General features: G+C 44.3%; 1 protein-coding gene across 1 annotated transcript in view; it reads right to left on the bottom strand.

The window, feature by feature from the left end:
• FYN (FYN proto-oncogene, Src family tyrosine kinase) overlaps positions 1-13,742 on the bottom strand; it is an 86,089-nt gene extending 72,347 nt beyond the window's left edge. The window contains exon 1 of the mRNA XM_075708113.1: positions 13,710-13,742. The gene's annotated coding sequence lies outside the window, so the exon portion shown is untranslated. The remainder of the gene's footprint in view (positions 1-13,709) is intronic.
• Positions 13,743-16,630: the final 2,888 nt, after the last annotated feature.

Below are 16,630 nucleotides of genomic sequence, written 5' to 3'. Positions count from 1 at the left end.
AGATCCACCCATCTTCATTTTTATTTTGAAATAGGTATTGTGATACAGCATTGCAGGCATTCTCAAAACATGCACTAATGCATGATCTTCACACTATCTTTAGTTTCTCTTCTTGATTTTTCTGGATTGCTTCCCAGGCTTTCTTTTATCTTTGAGTTTAGCAAACTGATTAATATAAATAACTCAATGTCCAAAAATATTCAGCTTTGGTAATCTGCAATGAGATCTCTCCTCTTCTTCATGCTCCTTTATATGCAGTTTCATTACGTTCATGCCAGACGAGCATTTAAGCAAGAGGGAGACATAATGAGAGATGAAGAACTAGAGCAGTGTGCTTATGCTGTGAGGTGGAAACAGACACTTGCACCTAGAGGTCCATACCAAACTTATTGAAGAGATAACTTGTCTATATGCAAAGTATTTAGTGCCCAACATAAAGTTTCGCAAAAGGCACAGAGATATCTCCTAAACAAACCCCATAATAATTAAATCTTCTTGACAGCACGGCATCCTATATCACACACACACACATGTATTCTGTCCTCCATTTAGTTTCAGCAACCTCCGCTGTGCTTGGCTGATAAAATAATCTCCCAAATGATTGTAGCTCTAAAATCTATTAAATCCATGAAGTATTGATGAGGCAGAATTAATATCAAGAGAATTATATTAACCGCCCCCCTCCCCCCGTATTTCATACAAGAAACTCTCTAGAAGTAAAGCAGCACTGTGGCTGTACTACAAAATACAGCACGCTCAGGTCAGGAAAATCTACATCTGCCCGCACACCTTAAACTCTACCTATAGATGTATTTAGCACTACAACACGTATTCATTTAGTAAGAGTCTTATCCACAGAAGCAGCTTTATCTGATGCCCAGAAATCATGCTCTCTATTCCTTTTAATGCTGGGTACAGTCCATGTCTTACACACCGCGCATCATGCAAACCAGGCACTGGGTAAGAGCCCTGCCTCTCTCTGCAGCGTTCCTCACTCCCTGCGCTGCGGGGCTCATTAGCTGCGCGTTGAGAGCATTACCTACTAAGACCCTGTTGCTGCCTGATTATAAACTTGGCACAAACAGTCCCAAGTTTGGCAACATTCTCCATGCTGGATGTTCGCTAGGAGATTTTTTTTTTTTTTTCCCCCTTGCTTTATTGCTGTTTTGGATTTTTGGCATGACTTCAGCCAAAATTTTTCAAGCTAATTCTGAAACAAAGCATGGGAAACAAGTGATTTGTTCACGTTAAAAGCTTCTGGTCACCCCTTGAACAGCTCGAGAGGTTTTGTGATTTGGACCATAAACTTGCAAGGTGTCAAGGCAAAATCTTTGTATTTTGATCTTTGCAGGAAACTCCCAAACACAACTAAATTACTACCCTCTGAAAAAATAAATCTCCATTTGCATGAGCTCACTAAGGAGGTGATGCTTCCTAGCAACTAAATTCCCTGGAGATCCCACCTACCATGCCCCAGGATCCCACTACCAGCTGGGTGGGACCTGCCTGCTCCAAGCTGCACTTACACTTTAATATTAAATAATCAGAGCTGGATGTGAAACCAGGTGCAAGGCTGCTCTGTATCTAAATCTGAACTCATAGCGGGTTGGATGGTAGTGGCTCCCACAGTGTTTTTATTCAGTCCTCTAGAGGGGAGAAAGGGGAGCTGAAGGTATGAGAACATGCCAGTGTGATGGAACAGGAGTTTTTGTATCAACTGCACAGTGCCAAAAGTACCCTGATGCACATATAGAAAAGAGCAAAGTTGATGTAACACTCCCTAAAGCATCCTTTGAATTTTCAAATTTAATGCTTTTCTTTCAACAGAGCACTTTGAGGGCTTGTTACCCAGATTTAAAAAAACAACCAATTTACACTTGCACAATCCTATCATGTGTCTTCAAGCTGCTGTGATATCACGATCCACTGCAAACATCTCTGCCATTGAGCCAGCTAAGAAAGCTGGGAGGTACAGCCGCACGTAGTGCTCTGTTCCATCTGCTGTCTTAACTGTCCTTCCCTATTTCTTCTCCGGGGGACATCCAGATGGATGGCCCACAGACCAGCTCTCTTTTGCTGAGCAATTCCAACAATTGGATCACCTCAACTTCAGGGGGAGAAAAAAAAAACAAAGAAAAAATAAAAGCTGAACTAAAGGGATTACTAGTGATATGTAGGAAAACACTTGGGAAAATGACAGAGACTGAGACACAAAGATCTCTTCTGCAGCAGACTAGAACATAACCTGCCTGTGTAGGGTTATCTGATTTAATAAATTGAACACAAATATAACAATGTTTCACATCTCTTAAGAGAGCAGACTAAATCCAACCTGGTCAGGACTGGGGACATACAGTTCTGGGCAGCAGACAAGCCCAATGCCTTAGAAATCTTGTGGACCAGATTTAACATTTATCACACCCAGTAGCACCAACACGCACATCTTTTGCACAGACCAGACTGGAAGAAAAGAAACAGACTAAAATTGCAGGAATTACAAGCATAGCATAGGAAATCTTGGTAAACCCCAAGATATTTTAAAATGCTCAAGCATTTCCACATGCTTTCCTTCCTAAGGATGCATGATAATCTTCAGCCCATAAGAAGAGAAAATGAAGATACACAACAGAAGCACATTATGAGGCGCATCACTGCCCAAATTAATGACTCTGGAAGATGAAAAGCTACTAGAAATAGGACCAAAATGCACCAGGTCAGCCGTAATTACAGAGAACAACTAATGATTCTGGCAAAGCCTCTTGTGGGCATGGCAGAATACAGGTAATAAAGCAAAAGTTACAGTGGGTTATTTTTGCAGTGAGAGTGCATATTCCAAGCTCTTTGCAGATAATGCATAGTTGCTTTACAAATTTTATGTCAGAAACCTGACATGAGCAGAAGAATCACCAAGAGATATTCAACAGCATTTTTGGTACACATCAAGGATGTAAATAATTGTATCATACAAATCAGACACCTGGGAATGCACAAGGCATCACAGTCTTTCTAAAGGCAAACAAATTTAATATGCATAAAGATACTGAAAAATCTGTTTTTATATATTTTCTAAAAATCAAAGCAGGCACTACCTGCTATATTTTTATTTATTTAAAATAGAGAAGAAAAATGCGACTGCCCTTAATGGGCAAAAAAACCCCAAAACAAAACACCAAATGAGTGTCTTAGCAGCTGAAATCCAAATTTTCCACAATATGGCTGAGCAACTAGGAATAACTGAAACCATTTTTTAAGATGTGCAGTTGCTTCTAATCTACAGAGAAGTGTGCGGATAGGAGCACAGCATCTCACATTTCAGCTGAACAACAAAAAGCCCTGAACTTGGGGAGGTACACCTGCCTAAATTCAGAGTGAAAAGAGCAGTGGACTTCCAGGCCCTGAGGTATACAGGTAGCTTCAAGGCCTGTGTTTGAAGCATTCACAGCTTTCCTGGGAAGAGGAAATCTATAGGAAAAGGACGAGAACACAGTGGCGCACCTGGTGCAGGAAGATGCAGGTCAAGTTTACGATACTGCAGCTCCTCTATCCACTTCACAGCTTGATCCTCCTCTGATGTTGATGGCTGTAACCAACTACACGGTCTAGATGGACAGGGACAGAACACCATACTACAGCATAAGTCACGCTTAGAAATATCAAACACTCTTACAAAAGGCAAGAGTTTCAAGGGGAGTCTGGACTGGCAAAGAGCAGTCTGACTAGGGAGAAAAATAAAACATGGATCACTCCAAGGTTTTCTGTCCTACATCAGCCATGCTTCTTGGGACTCCTTGCAGTCACCTAAGTATTTGATGTGGAAGGCCGGCTGTTCCACAACTGCCTGCCGAACGCTGTGCTCAAGACAAGACAGGTCAAACCTGTAGTGCCACGCAAATATCTGCTCTGACATCCACAAGGCTGCTTTAGAGAAATCTCATCAAGAGAGGTATCTTCTCACACTGCTCAGAAAGATACCATCAGCTTAACTGAGGGAGTTTTAAAATCAGCTGATTTCCCTCCCAGCACTCAAGTATACTTCTCTGATCAGCTCCTAAAACCACTATGAATTTTTGATCTGGAGGCTGCATGACCTTTTCTAGGACTCTGATACGATGTTGTTGTTTAAACTGGCAGGCAGCTAAACACCACACAGCCATTTACTCACTCTTCCCCTCCCCAGTGGGATTAGGGAGAGAATTGGAAAAAAAAAGGTTAAATTCACAGGTTGAGATAAAGACAGTTTAATAGAACAGAAAAGGAAGGGAAAATAAAATAATAATATACAAAATAAGTGATGCACAATGCAATTGCTCACCACCCACTGACCGATGTCCAGCCAGTCCCCAAGCAGTGATCGCAGCCTTCTGGTCAACTCCCCCCAGTTTATACACTGAGCACGATATTATATGATATAGAGTACCCCTTTGGTCAGTTTGGATCTACTGTCTTGGCTGTGCCCCCTCCCAGTTTCTTGGGCACCTGGCAGAGCATGGGAAGCTGAAAAAGTCCTTGACTAGTGTAAGCACTACTTAGCAACAACTAAAACATCAGTGTGTTGTCAATGTTATTCTCAAACTAAATCCAAAACACAGCACTATGCCAACTACTAGGAAGAAAATTAACTCTATCCCAGCCAAAACCAGGACAGTATCCACCCCTTATTATATACCATCTGCATCATGCCCAGGTCTCTACCCTTTCCAATACATTCCAATTAATTACAACCACTTTCCCTGTCTTTTGATATATACACACAGATATCATTCCCTTAGTCTCTGGGCCATGCCTCTAAAACGTCTGTTGAGTTCATTTAGTCCATGGCTTTGGGCTCCATCTGTCATAAACAGTCTTTTGGGGCAGGAGAAATGGTGTGTGACACCGGATTATTCCATGTTGAAGCCAGTTCTGGTTCCATCACTGCTGCACTTTGCTTGGTTTTATTAATGTTCATTCTTCGTTATCTGAGTGGTCCTTACTGTAATACTGCTGATAGGGCATATAGCAACCATAAAAGTGATGCCATGCAGTATTATATAGCAATTAACATCATACAACTCAGTTCATTTGCTATTTTCACCCAAAATCAAATCGCCTTGAGGTACACATCGGACTTCCCCATCCTTCTGCATTAGCCACCAAGTACACCCAGGGCCTTGAGCAAAAGCAACCCCATGCATGGGTTTGCCTTTGCCTGAGGCAGGAGTAACCCAAACTGTCTTCCCCAGCATATTTCTTACACACACTACAGAGACTTTATCCCCTTCTATGGCACATAAAAGTGTTGATTGGGCAGGGCCAGCTCAGTTGGCAGATCCCCTAGTGTTGACTAACTAGGTGGCTTTTGCTAAATGTGTATCCCAATGTTTGAATGTCCCACCACCCATTGCTCTCAGGGTAGTCTCTAACAGTCCATTGTATTCAATTTTCCCGGAGGCTGGTGCATGATAGGGGATGTGATATACCCACTCAATGCCGTGCTCTTTGGCCCAGGTGTCTATAAGGTTGTTTCGGAAATGAGTCCCATTGTCTGACTCAATTCTTTCTGGGGTACCATATCACCACAGCACTTGCTTTTCAAGGCCCAGGATGGTGTTCCAGGTGGTGGCATGGGGCACGGGATATGTTTCCAGCCAGCCGGTGGTTGCTTCCACCCTTGTAAGCACATGGCGTTTGCCTTGGTGGGTTTGTGGGTGTGTGATATAACCAATCTGCCAGGTGTCTCCATATTTATATATCAGCCACCGTCCTCCATACCAGAGAGGCTTTAACCGCTTGGCCTGTTTGATTGCAGTGCATGTTTCACATTCATGGATAACCTGTGCAATAGTGTCCATGGTTAAGTCCACCCCTTGATCACAAGCTCACCTATATGTTGCATCTCTTCCTTGATGGCCTGAGGTGTCATGGGCCCACTGAGCTATAAATAATTCATCTTTATGTTGCCAGTCCAGACCCACCAGAGCCATTTCAGTCTTAGCAGCCTGATCCACCTGCTGGTTGTTTTGATGTTCTTCAGTGGCCCAACTCTTGGGTATGTGAGCATCTACGCGATGTAGTTTTACAACCAGATTCTCTACCCGGGCAGCAATATCTTGCCACAGTGCAGCAGCCCAGATGGGTTTGCCCCTGCACTGCCAGTTGCTCTGCTTCCATTGCTGTAACCACCCCCACAGGGCATTTGCCACCATCCATGAGTCAGTACAGAGATAGAGCACTGGCCACTTTCCTCATTCAGCAATATCTAAAGCCAGCTGGATGGCTTTCACCTCTGCAAACTGACTTGACTCCCCTTCTCCTTCAGCAGTTCCTGTGACTTGACATATAGGATTCCATACAGCAGCCTTCCACCTCCGATGCTTTCCCACAAGATGACAGGACCGATCAGTGAACAGGGCATGTTGCTTCTCATTTTCTGGCAGTTTATTATACAGTGGGGCCTCCTCAGCACACATCACCTCCTCCTCTGGTGATATTCCAAAATCTTTGCCTTCTGGCCAGTCCATGATCACTTCCAAGATTCCTGGGAGACTGGGGTTTCCTATTCGAGCCCGTTGTGTGATTAGTGCAACCCACTTACTCCACGTAGCATCAGTTGCATGATGTGTAGAGGGCACCCTCCCTTTGAACATCCAGCCCAGCACCAGCAGTCGGGGTGCCAGCAGGAGCTGTGCTTCAGTACCGACCACTTCCGAAGCCACTTGAACCCCTTCATATGCTGCCAATATCTCTTTCTCAGTTGGAGTACAGTGGGCTTTGGATCCTCTGTATTCCCGACTCCAAAACCCTAGGGGTCAACCTCGAGTCTCCCCCAGTGCTTTCTGCCAGAGGCTCCAGGTAGGGCCATTCTCCCCGGCTGTGGCGTAGAGCACATTTTTTACATCTTGCCCTGCCTGGACTGGCCCAAGGGCTACTGCATGAACTATCTCCCATTTAATTTGTTCAAAGGCTTGTTGTTGCTCAGGGCCCCATTTGAAATTGTTGTTCTTCTGGGTCACCTGGTAAAGAGGGCTTACAATCAGACTGTAATTTGGAATATGCATTCTCCAAAAACCCACACCTAAGAAAGCTTGTGTTTCCCATTTGCTAGTTGGTGGGGACATAGCTGTTCTTTTGTTGATCACATCTGTTGGGATCTGACGATATCCATCTTGCCATTTTATTCCTAAAAATTGGATCTCCTGTGCAGGTCCCTTGACCTTACTCTGTTTTATGGCAAAACCAGCTTTCAGAAGGATTTGGACTATTTTCTCCCCTTTCTGAAAAACCTCTTCTTCTGTGTTGCCCCATACAATGATCTCATCAACGTACTGCAGATGTTCTGGAGGTTCGCCCTGTACCAGTGCAGTCTGGATCAGTCCGTGGCAAATGGTGGGGCTGTGCTTCCACCCCTGGGGTAGTCGATTCCAGGTGTACTGGACGCCCCTCCAAGTGAAAGCAAACTGTGGCCTGCGCTCTGCTGCCAAAGGGATTGAGAAAAATGCATTAGTGATATCAGTTTTGGCATACCACTTGGTTGCCTTTGACTCCAGTTTGTATTGAAATTCTAGCATGTCTGGCACAGCAGCACTCAACGACGTCATGACTTCATTCAGACCATGATAGTCTACTGTTAGTCTCCACTCTCTGTTAGACTTTTGCACTGGCCATATGGGACTGTTAAAGGGTGAGCGAGTCTTCCTGATCACTCCTTGGCTCTCCAGTCGACGAATCAGCTTATGGATGGGAATCAGGGAGTCTTGGTTGGTGCGATATTGCTGCCAGTGCACTGCTATGGTAGGGATCGGTACCTCTTGTTCTTTGACCCTTCAACAAAACAGAAGGGTCCTCCAAGAGACCGGGCAAAGTGGACAACTGTTTAATTTCCTCCATCTCCAAGGCAGCTATACCAAAAGCCCACTGGTACCCTTTGGGTCCTTGAAATACCCTCTCCTGAGGTAGTCTATGCCAAGGATGCACGGAGCCTCTGGGCCAGTCACAATGGGGTGCTTTTGCCACTCATTCCCAGGTAGGCTCACTTCAGCCTCCAATACAGTTAGTTGTTGGGATCCCCCTGTCACTCCAGAAATACAGATGGGTTCTGCCCCTCTATAGCTTGATGGCATTAGGGTACACTGTGCACCGGTGTCCACTAGAGCCTTGTACTCCTGTGGGTCCGATATGCCAGGCCATTGAATCCACACAGTCCAGTAAACCTGGTTGTCCCTTTCCTCCACCTGGCTGGAGGAAAGGCCCCTCTTGTCCTGGTCATAGTATTCATTACTCACTTCTTGTAAATATGAATCAGAAATCCCTTTGTTGAGATCAGGGGTAAGATCAGCCCTTCTACTCTGTCTGGGGAACTGCCCACGGGAAACTGGAGCAGCAATTTTCCTGGAAGAACCCCCTTTTGTGATTGTTTTTCCTGGCAACTCACGTACCCGTGCCTCTAGGGTTGAGGTAGATTTTCCATCCCACTTCCTCATGTCCTCTCCGTGGTCACGTAGGTAAAACCACAGGGTGGCCTGTGGTGTGTATCCACTATATCCTTTCTCTTCAGTAGAGGGATGCTTAGTCCTGATGGCTGAGATACTGGTCCACACAGATGGGGAGTAGGACATGCCCTCTTTGAGTTGCTGGAACTCTTGGGACAGTTTTTTGGACAGTCTTTCCACAGCCGAGACACAGGCCCGTAGGGAGGAAGAGAGTATTTCTTCATATTGCCAGAACTGGCCAGCCAATTCATTCACTGTTGGTTCCTCTTCGTCTTTCCAGATCATTCCTGCCAATGAGTTTGCATGCAACGATGGCATGCTCCGTACAAACTTCCGCCACATGGGTCGTGTGCACCTGACTTCATCTGGATCTTTGGGTAACTGCTCATTGTTCAGGTCACTATAAATTACCTCCAGCACAGCTAATTCTCTCAGGTACTGGATACCTCTCTGCATGGTGGTTCACCTGCCTGGGTGACATATAACATCTTCCTTGAAGGGATACCTTTCCTTCATGCCTGATAGGAGTCGTCTCCAGAGGCTGAGGGCTTGTGCCCCTTTTCCAACTGCTTTGTCAATGCCCTCTTCCCTAGAAAGGGATCCCAGCTGCTTGGCTTCCCTACCCTGTAATTCCAGGATAGTGGCCCCGTTATCCCAGCATTGGAGCAGCCAGGTGATGATGTGCTTGCCTAGATGACAACTGAAATCTTTTTGCATATCTCACGGTTCACTCAGGGATAGGGATCGGGTGGTTACCATGTCATTTATGGGTTCTGCCTCTTCCTCCTCTTCTCGTGATGGCCCTGGTTCATCTTCATCCCTTACTGAATGAGCTGATCTTCTTGTGAATTTCTTATTGTGTACAGGGGCAACTGATACCGGCATGGGTTGGTTCTCTAGTTCAGCTGCAGTGCTTGTTGCTGGAGTTCGATTAGCTATAGTGTTTGTCACTAGGGTTAGAGTCACTGCAGCGCCTGTCACTGAGGTTTGAGCAGCTGCATTGCTTATCGTGGTGGTTGGAGTAGCTGCAGTACCTGACACTAGGGTTTGAGTAGCTGCAGTGTGCATCGCAGGGTTTTGAGTAACTGCATTGCCTGTTGTGGTGGTTTGAGTAGCTGCTGTGCCTTTTGCCAGGGTTGGAGTAGCTGCAGTGCCTGTCACAGGGGTTGGAGTAGTTGTAGTGCCTGTCATGGGGGTTGGAGTAGTTGCAGTTGCCTGTCGCTGGGGTTGATCTCTAGATGATATTCCTAAATAGTTGTTTAACCCTAAACAACACCAGGAGATATAGCAGTAGGAGCATGCTGGTTTGAATATCCCAAGGATATTCAAAATTCTCAAGAGCTGTTCTGACCAGCCTGAAGGAGAAAGGGATGGTAAGAAAGCGGGGGTAAGTGTCCCCCTCTGTCTCCCCAGTAGATTGGTTCTCCGAGGAGAAGAGGTAAAAAGTGTAATTATTAATAGTTTCCGAGAAATGGCTCCCAAAGCTCTCGAAGTACGGGAATGATGGCAGTGCTTACTACAATCTCATGACTGATAATTTTATCATACCATAAACCAATGTTACACTGTACAGAAAAGCGATAACTTTAAGCCAGCTCCCAGAGGTGATAAACAGCACCACAGGGAATGCATATGGCAAGTAAGGTGTTACACAGCACAACTCTGAGAACAAGCACAACAACTTGGAGAGCAAATGAATCAACATGGTGACCAGTGACTATTAAACCAATATAATGAATGCTTAGCACAAATTTGTTTTAACACGCTCTGATCAGATCTGTCATTATCTCTAACCCGTTGTGCCCCACACTGGGCACCAAAAAGGACTGTTGTGGTTTAACCCGGCAGGCAGCTAAACACCACACAGCCGTTTGCTCACTCTCCCCCTCCCCAGTCGGACAGGGGAGAGAACAGGAAAAAAAAAAAAGTAAAATTCACAGGTTGAGATAAAGATAGTTTAATAGAACAGAAAAAAAAGAGGAAAAAAAAAAATATACAAAATAAGTGATGCACAATGCAATTGCTCACCACCCACTGACCGATGTCCAGCCAGTCCCCAAGCAGTGATCGCAGCCTTCTGGTCAACTCCCCCCAGTTTATACACTGAGCACGATATTATATGATATAGAGTACCCCTTTGGTCAGTTTGGATCTACTGTCTTGGCTGTGCCCCCTCCCAGTTTCTTGGGCACCTGGCAGAGCATGGGAAGCTGAAAAAGTCCTTGACTAGTGTAAGCACTACTTAGCAACAACTAAAACATCAGTGTGTTGTCAATGTTATTCTCAAACTAAATCCAAAACACAGCACTATGCCAACTACTAGGAAGAAAATTAACTCTATCCTAGCTGAAACCGGGACATACAAGATGAATAAATAACTGCTGAGCCTCTGAGCTCAACTGCTACGTCCAGATAAATTCAGAACATTCTTTTGATGTCCAGTCCTTCTTGGATTCAGTGGGTTAGGGACAGACACTGGGCAAAACTGTTTCCTTGTCTTATATTTTTTTGTAATTATTTTTAAACTCTCTGGGACTTTGGTATGCCATAGGCAAACCTACAGTGGGGTCAGAGATATTTTAGAGATCCTTACAGATGAGAAACTCAAGGTTCCTGATTATTCTACCTCACAATAAGATTTTGCAAACAGTTTGAAGTGGGAAGAGAGGAAGGAACAGCTGTGAAAACAAGCAAAATTTGCAGAGTCTGTTTACATATTATAATGGCTCCAGGAAAACAGGGCAAAATCCTGGAGCATGGAGTGGTACAAACCCAGCTCCAGACTAGCTTGAAGAAATTCCAGGATGTTTACAATCCAGCAGTAACAAGTGTCTCTTTTCATTGGCTTATATCTCTAAGCAAGTTAGGAAAAGAGGTAGTTTTCAGGAGCATCAGTTTGTCAGCTTACCTCCCAAGTTTTGGGATTCGACCAAGTCAAGCAGCCATGCTCTCCAAGTCTGAACATGAACTTTAGGCTGAGAAACATTGCCCAAGTCGAACCTCTGTGAACCAGATTGGGATTCCCCCCCCCCACTAACAAGTTTACTGCATCTGTGTGACACCACATTTCTTTGGAGCCACAAGAAGCAGCTTCCCTGAGTTTGGGGTCTTCTCCAAGGTTCCTCTCTCACAGGCAGAGAAAATGCAAAGTCCGCACTGATCAACAGTGAGCAAGAACAGAGAAGCAACAGGGAAACACTTTTTCACTCTGAGGATGGTCAGACATGGGAACAGGTGCCCAGAGAGGCTGCAGAGTTTCCAGCCTTGGCATCCAGTTGAATTTTGAAAATCAAGGCCCTGAGCAATCTGACCTAACAGGACCTGTTTCAAGTGGGGGTTTGGACAAGATGACATCTGGCAGTTTCTTCCAACCAAAATTATTCTATGATTCTAAGAAACATGCTGCTTCTGTCTCTTTCCTCTTGCTGCTCTTGAACTATGCTCTTTTATTAGGACCAGCCACGCAGACTAGGCTGGTCTCAGCTGACGCATCTTTGGAGGGGAATTAAAACACAAGAGTCTGACTACCAGGTCTGCTGATAATTTTTTTTCTCCTTGGTGTTACACAGCATCACTATTTCTGAATTATGACTCTACTCCTTGACCTGTGAGCACCATAGCTTTGTCACACCCCACACAAAGATCAGCCAATCTGTAAGGACACCGGACAACTTCTAGGATCAAGGTATCGTTACTACCACCAAAAAGAAAACTAGATATAGATCCTACCCTCTTTTGCAGTAACAGAAGGCAGCACAAAATTTCATGGACTAATGAGCTCATGGCTGCTGGTCTGTGGCTCACCTCTGGCCCTACAACTCAATTCTAGTTAAATAATTGTTGTTCGTATTTCCCAGTATATGGATATAGGTGCAAGCTTACAACATGCCCAATTGTCAGAAAAGCCAAACTGTAGAGAGAAAATTGCTTAAAAGAATGAGCTACAGTAGGGTTTACCCACGTACCCGCTGTACAGGACTTTTTGTGTGTTTGGCCAACTTTGTAAAATTCTGATCTCGGTTATCTTATCTTTTCTTATCTTTAAGACTACATTCTGCAGAAGGCTAAACAATCTGCATTCAAACATCTGCTAGCTAATCCAGATCTTTCTGTATGATGTAACAACATCTGTTTTTTTTAAATGGCAGAAAAGAACAAGTGTTCTCACAGAGCCAGTCTTTGATTTTCAGTTTTCTACCCTGCAGGCTATCCGACTCTGAAGTCTTCTGCCAGTGGAATAAGCCAGTCTTCATCTGCAATCTGCACATGCTGGCTGAAGAAAAAATACCAGTCCAATACCCTGCTCAGCCAAGGGAAAGAAGGGACACAATCTTCTGCTAGTATTTTTTTCCCCAGGGGGATGGTGATCAATTGACACCAGTCAGAACTGTATATATTGACAGTCTCCTAGAGGGAAAAGCAAGATGAGCCTACAAACTGCTCCAGATCTCTTTTGCAGGTTGGAAGAGTTTTCTCAGGATTACTTCCCTCCAGTTGGGGCATGTCACTAATTACCTCCCATTCTTCTCTGCCTCCTTCTCACAGCAGCGCAGTTCAGCAGCACAGACACATCACACATGACATGCCTGTAGGACCAGAAGTCTGTAGAAGGCTGGTGCCTCTGGAAGTGTTGCATACAGAACAGCCAGAGAAGCAGCAAAGCTTGTCACATGGGATGGAAAGGAAGCATAGGAAAACTGGTATAGCACACAGGAACATTAACTACCTCCTTATCTCTCAGGTATAAGCAAATCATCCTAGTTCTATGTGGCAAGTGTGCCATTCAGACGTTCTGGGAATGTATGGAATGATTTCAGAGTGACTGGACCACTGACCCCCACCACTTTGGGAGGTATATACTCCCTCTACTTTATTTTTGCTCCTGATTTTTTATACCACTAGCATGCTTTTTTGTTCCCCTTGTTTTTAAATTAGGCCTTTGTGTTTCTTCTACTCCAGGTTTTAGCTCAACCACTCTTCAGCAGAATATAACAGCTACAAACACAATAAGCAGATGCCACTGGAGCAAATGAAACTACATTCCTCGCCTCGAGGCCCACCATGCTGTTTTCTGTCAATGCTTCTCATACTGTGAGTCTCCATACCAGAGGAACAAAAACACATAATCAACTATGTCTCTGTATTTCCTGTCAGCTAAAAAAATTAAAACTGAAAAAAGCTAAAACAACCTTTCTGAAATTCTCATTGAAAACCAAAATTGATCAAGACAGTACCACTTACCAGAATTTCCCCCCCAAACAGAGCAAGTTTACATTCACCACATTTCCTCAAAAATGGCTTGAAAACATGCCCTGTAAAATAAGAGAGAAAGGGAAAGAAAAAATTAGTGACTGGAACACCATAAATTATGTTACACTTCTTTCTCACTCTGCTAGCATTTACCACCAAACTTCCACCATTTTTGCTGTTTTAGGGAAGAAGGTAATTGGATTTGAACCTTCACAACTAATTATTAAATTCCACTGGTATTATGCAAAATATTAAAATAATTGCAGGAGTGCCTCAGACTGCTCAGACACATCTCTGTCACTCACACAACAGCCATTCAGACTTCAGGGAGACAAGGTCAACAGCATGAAACGCGCAGCAGCATACAGCAAGTGTGCCAATTATTTTAGATCCACCCCTAACAAAATTGGTCAACCCAGTATCTTTTAGTGATTTTGCTTTAACAAACTGTTTTTGAAATATGATGCACGTAAGGGTCTCGACAGCCTCCTTGTTTGACAAATACACAAAGAAAAAAAAGGGTTAGTGCCACACTACGTTTTTAGACTATATTAATCACTCAGCATTCCCTAGAAGAACAAAGAGGGAGAAGAAGCAAGTCAACACAATATCCAGTTTGATACACACTAGGGCCAGGTTGAAGAAGATGGAGAGCAGAAGTGACAAATGCCATCATTTTGCCAACCCTGAGTAAATTTCAAATGACAGCTACTCCCTATTTTTCCTTGAGGTGAAATCTTTGAAAGGACAACTCACAGACCACCGACTAACAATGATGTTTAAACATTCAGTTTCTAAATTCCTAGAAGATGGAGGAGCTATGATTCTGCTTGTGTTCAGGTTTGGGAGCAGTAACTGCACAGCAAATGGAGAAGGACACACGTTTCAGTGCCCAGATGTCCACACCAGCGAAGCCAGACTGAATTTGAACTGCTTTAAACTCCCATTCCTCGCCAAGTACATGGCTGAATCTTCCACAAGAGAGGCATCTGTGAAATTACTGCTGGATGAGCAACTTTACAGCTATACGCAGATGACTTGGAGCCCTGCATTATTGATCGTGGAAACCTGCCTCAGCTGCAGAAGCAGCAGATCTTTGCACCGGCACCTCTTCTGAAAGGATGCTGTAGGCATCCGTGGGAAGGGAAGGGGGAATGACTTCTTAGGTCAAATTACTTTTACTGGTCATCGTTACATGAAAAGTAGCTAAGAAAATAAAATTTCTATTAAGGAATAACCAAATAAATATTCCTTAAAACACGGCAACTGGCTTACACTGCTCTAAATCCCAATTAGCAAGCAGACCTCTGATCTCATAAGGTTGAGACTTCATTTCGGGTGGAGAGTTCAGGGTGGGCAGAAAAAGAAAAAAAAAAAAGAATCATTACAAATCAGAAGAGGCTGTTGTGAAAGATTTTAGGAACAGACATTTTTAATCACAAAACTATGAACCAAAGCGTCTTTTTCTCTGCCTGCTTGCCTTGTTTAGTGGTTGAGAAAAAACCTGGGCATATCAAGGAATAAAGAAAAAACCCCAACACTCCCTCCTCCCTCAACACCTTTTGTACAGCTTGGCAGAATTTGCAAAAACACTGAAAAAACCATGGGTCTTAACTGCTTTGCTCAAACTTGGGGAAGGTGGTTATTATTCCAGTGCCATCCATTTCCCTCCCTAGCTTCCAGGCATTTGGCCGGGAAAGAAAAAATCAAGTCTAGAAACTCTACTTCTGCCTCCGAACTAATTGGATAACATCTGCATGCAGAAAAGTTAGGAGCTTAAGAGACGAGCCAGGTCCAAAACAATCCAATAGCACCTCGACTCTGGATTAGCTCATTATTTTCTTCTACACCAAGAGACTGATTTAATAATTTCCCCAGAGAAGCGACAAATAAGGGACACTCTGTACTCCATGCTGCCAGTCCCATGAATACTTGAAAGACAGGGGCTGGTACAGCTGCCAAAAGGGGCTGAGCCCCCTCCGCCCCGGCATTGGTGCGGAGCTTCTGGATGCAGCCCCAGCAGCGCACCCTCCCTCCCGCACGCCAGCACAAATGCCTGGGCAGCAAACGGGGCTGGGGGAGCAACCGGGATTAAAATGAACTGGGTGAATTCTTTAGCCCAGTTCGCGAAGTAACTGCAAAAAAAAAAAAGAAAAAAAGAAAAAAAGCCTGTGTTCGCACTAGGGAAAAGGGAGGAAAAGGATGGACAGGCAGATGTAGGATTTGGGGACTGGCAGGTCCATTTATTTGGCTGCAGTGCTAGTTTCAACCAACAGTAAAACTCCACTGTTACGGTACTGGATTGCAGGCAGCTGCCTTAATACATGCTAAAGGAGTCGAGTCCAAGACCTCTGCTGAGACCATGTATGACAAAAACTAGCAAGAGGGCTAGGTAAAGGGGTGTCTAGTTAAATCTGAGGCAGAGACACAATTTACCACGTCTCTAGCCTTGCAAGGTCTTTTGAACTTTGGGGGTGGCAAGTAGAAAGCTTGAAACTTTTCCAGGGGATGCTTTTTGCTTCATTTTAGAAGATGATGCAGAATGTGCCCTGTCTCTCTGGCTACAAAGGAGATGAGGTACCTGGGGGTAGAGCAGGGCAGGAAGGGAGAAGGGAAGGGAACATTGTTTGCTGCATAATTGGGGGCGAGGGCTGGATGTGGCTTGCAGAGAAAACCAAAGATTATTCACTCTTTGTATTCAGTCTGGGGTCTGTACAGAACTCGGTTTTAGCCTTAATGATTTTCATTCTACCTAAGCACGTAGGAGGAATATTCCTTTTTCTTGAAGGCTTTGGATAATGTTACTTATCTCCAAATTCTGACCAGCACTTTTCAGAAAAGCTTTGCTGACTTTGGAGAACACAGCATAGGAAATACAAAATAAATTAATATAGGCTTCAAGGCACACCAAT

This window comes from Pelecanus crispus, chromosome 3, assembly GCF_030463565.1.
Source record: "Pelecanus crispus isolate bPelCri1 chromosome 3, bPelCri1.pri, whole genome shotgun sequence".
NCBI lineage: Eukaryota > Metazoa > Chordata > Aves > Pelecaniformes > Pelecanidae > Pelecanus > Pelecanus crispus.
This window is presented reverse-complemented; position numbering and strand designations above follow the sequence as displayed.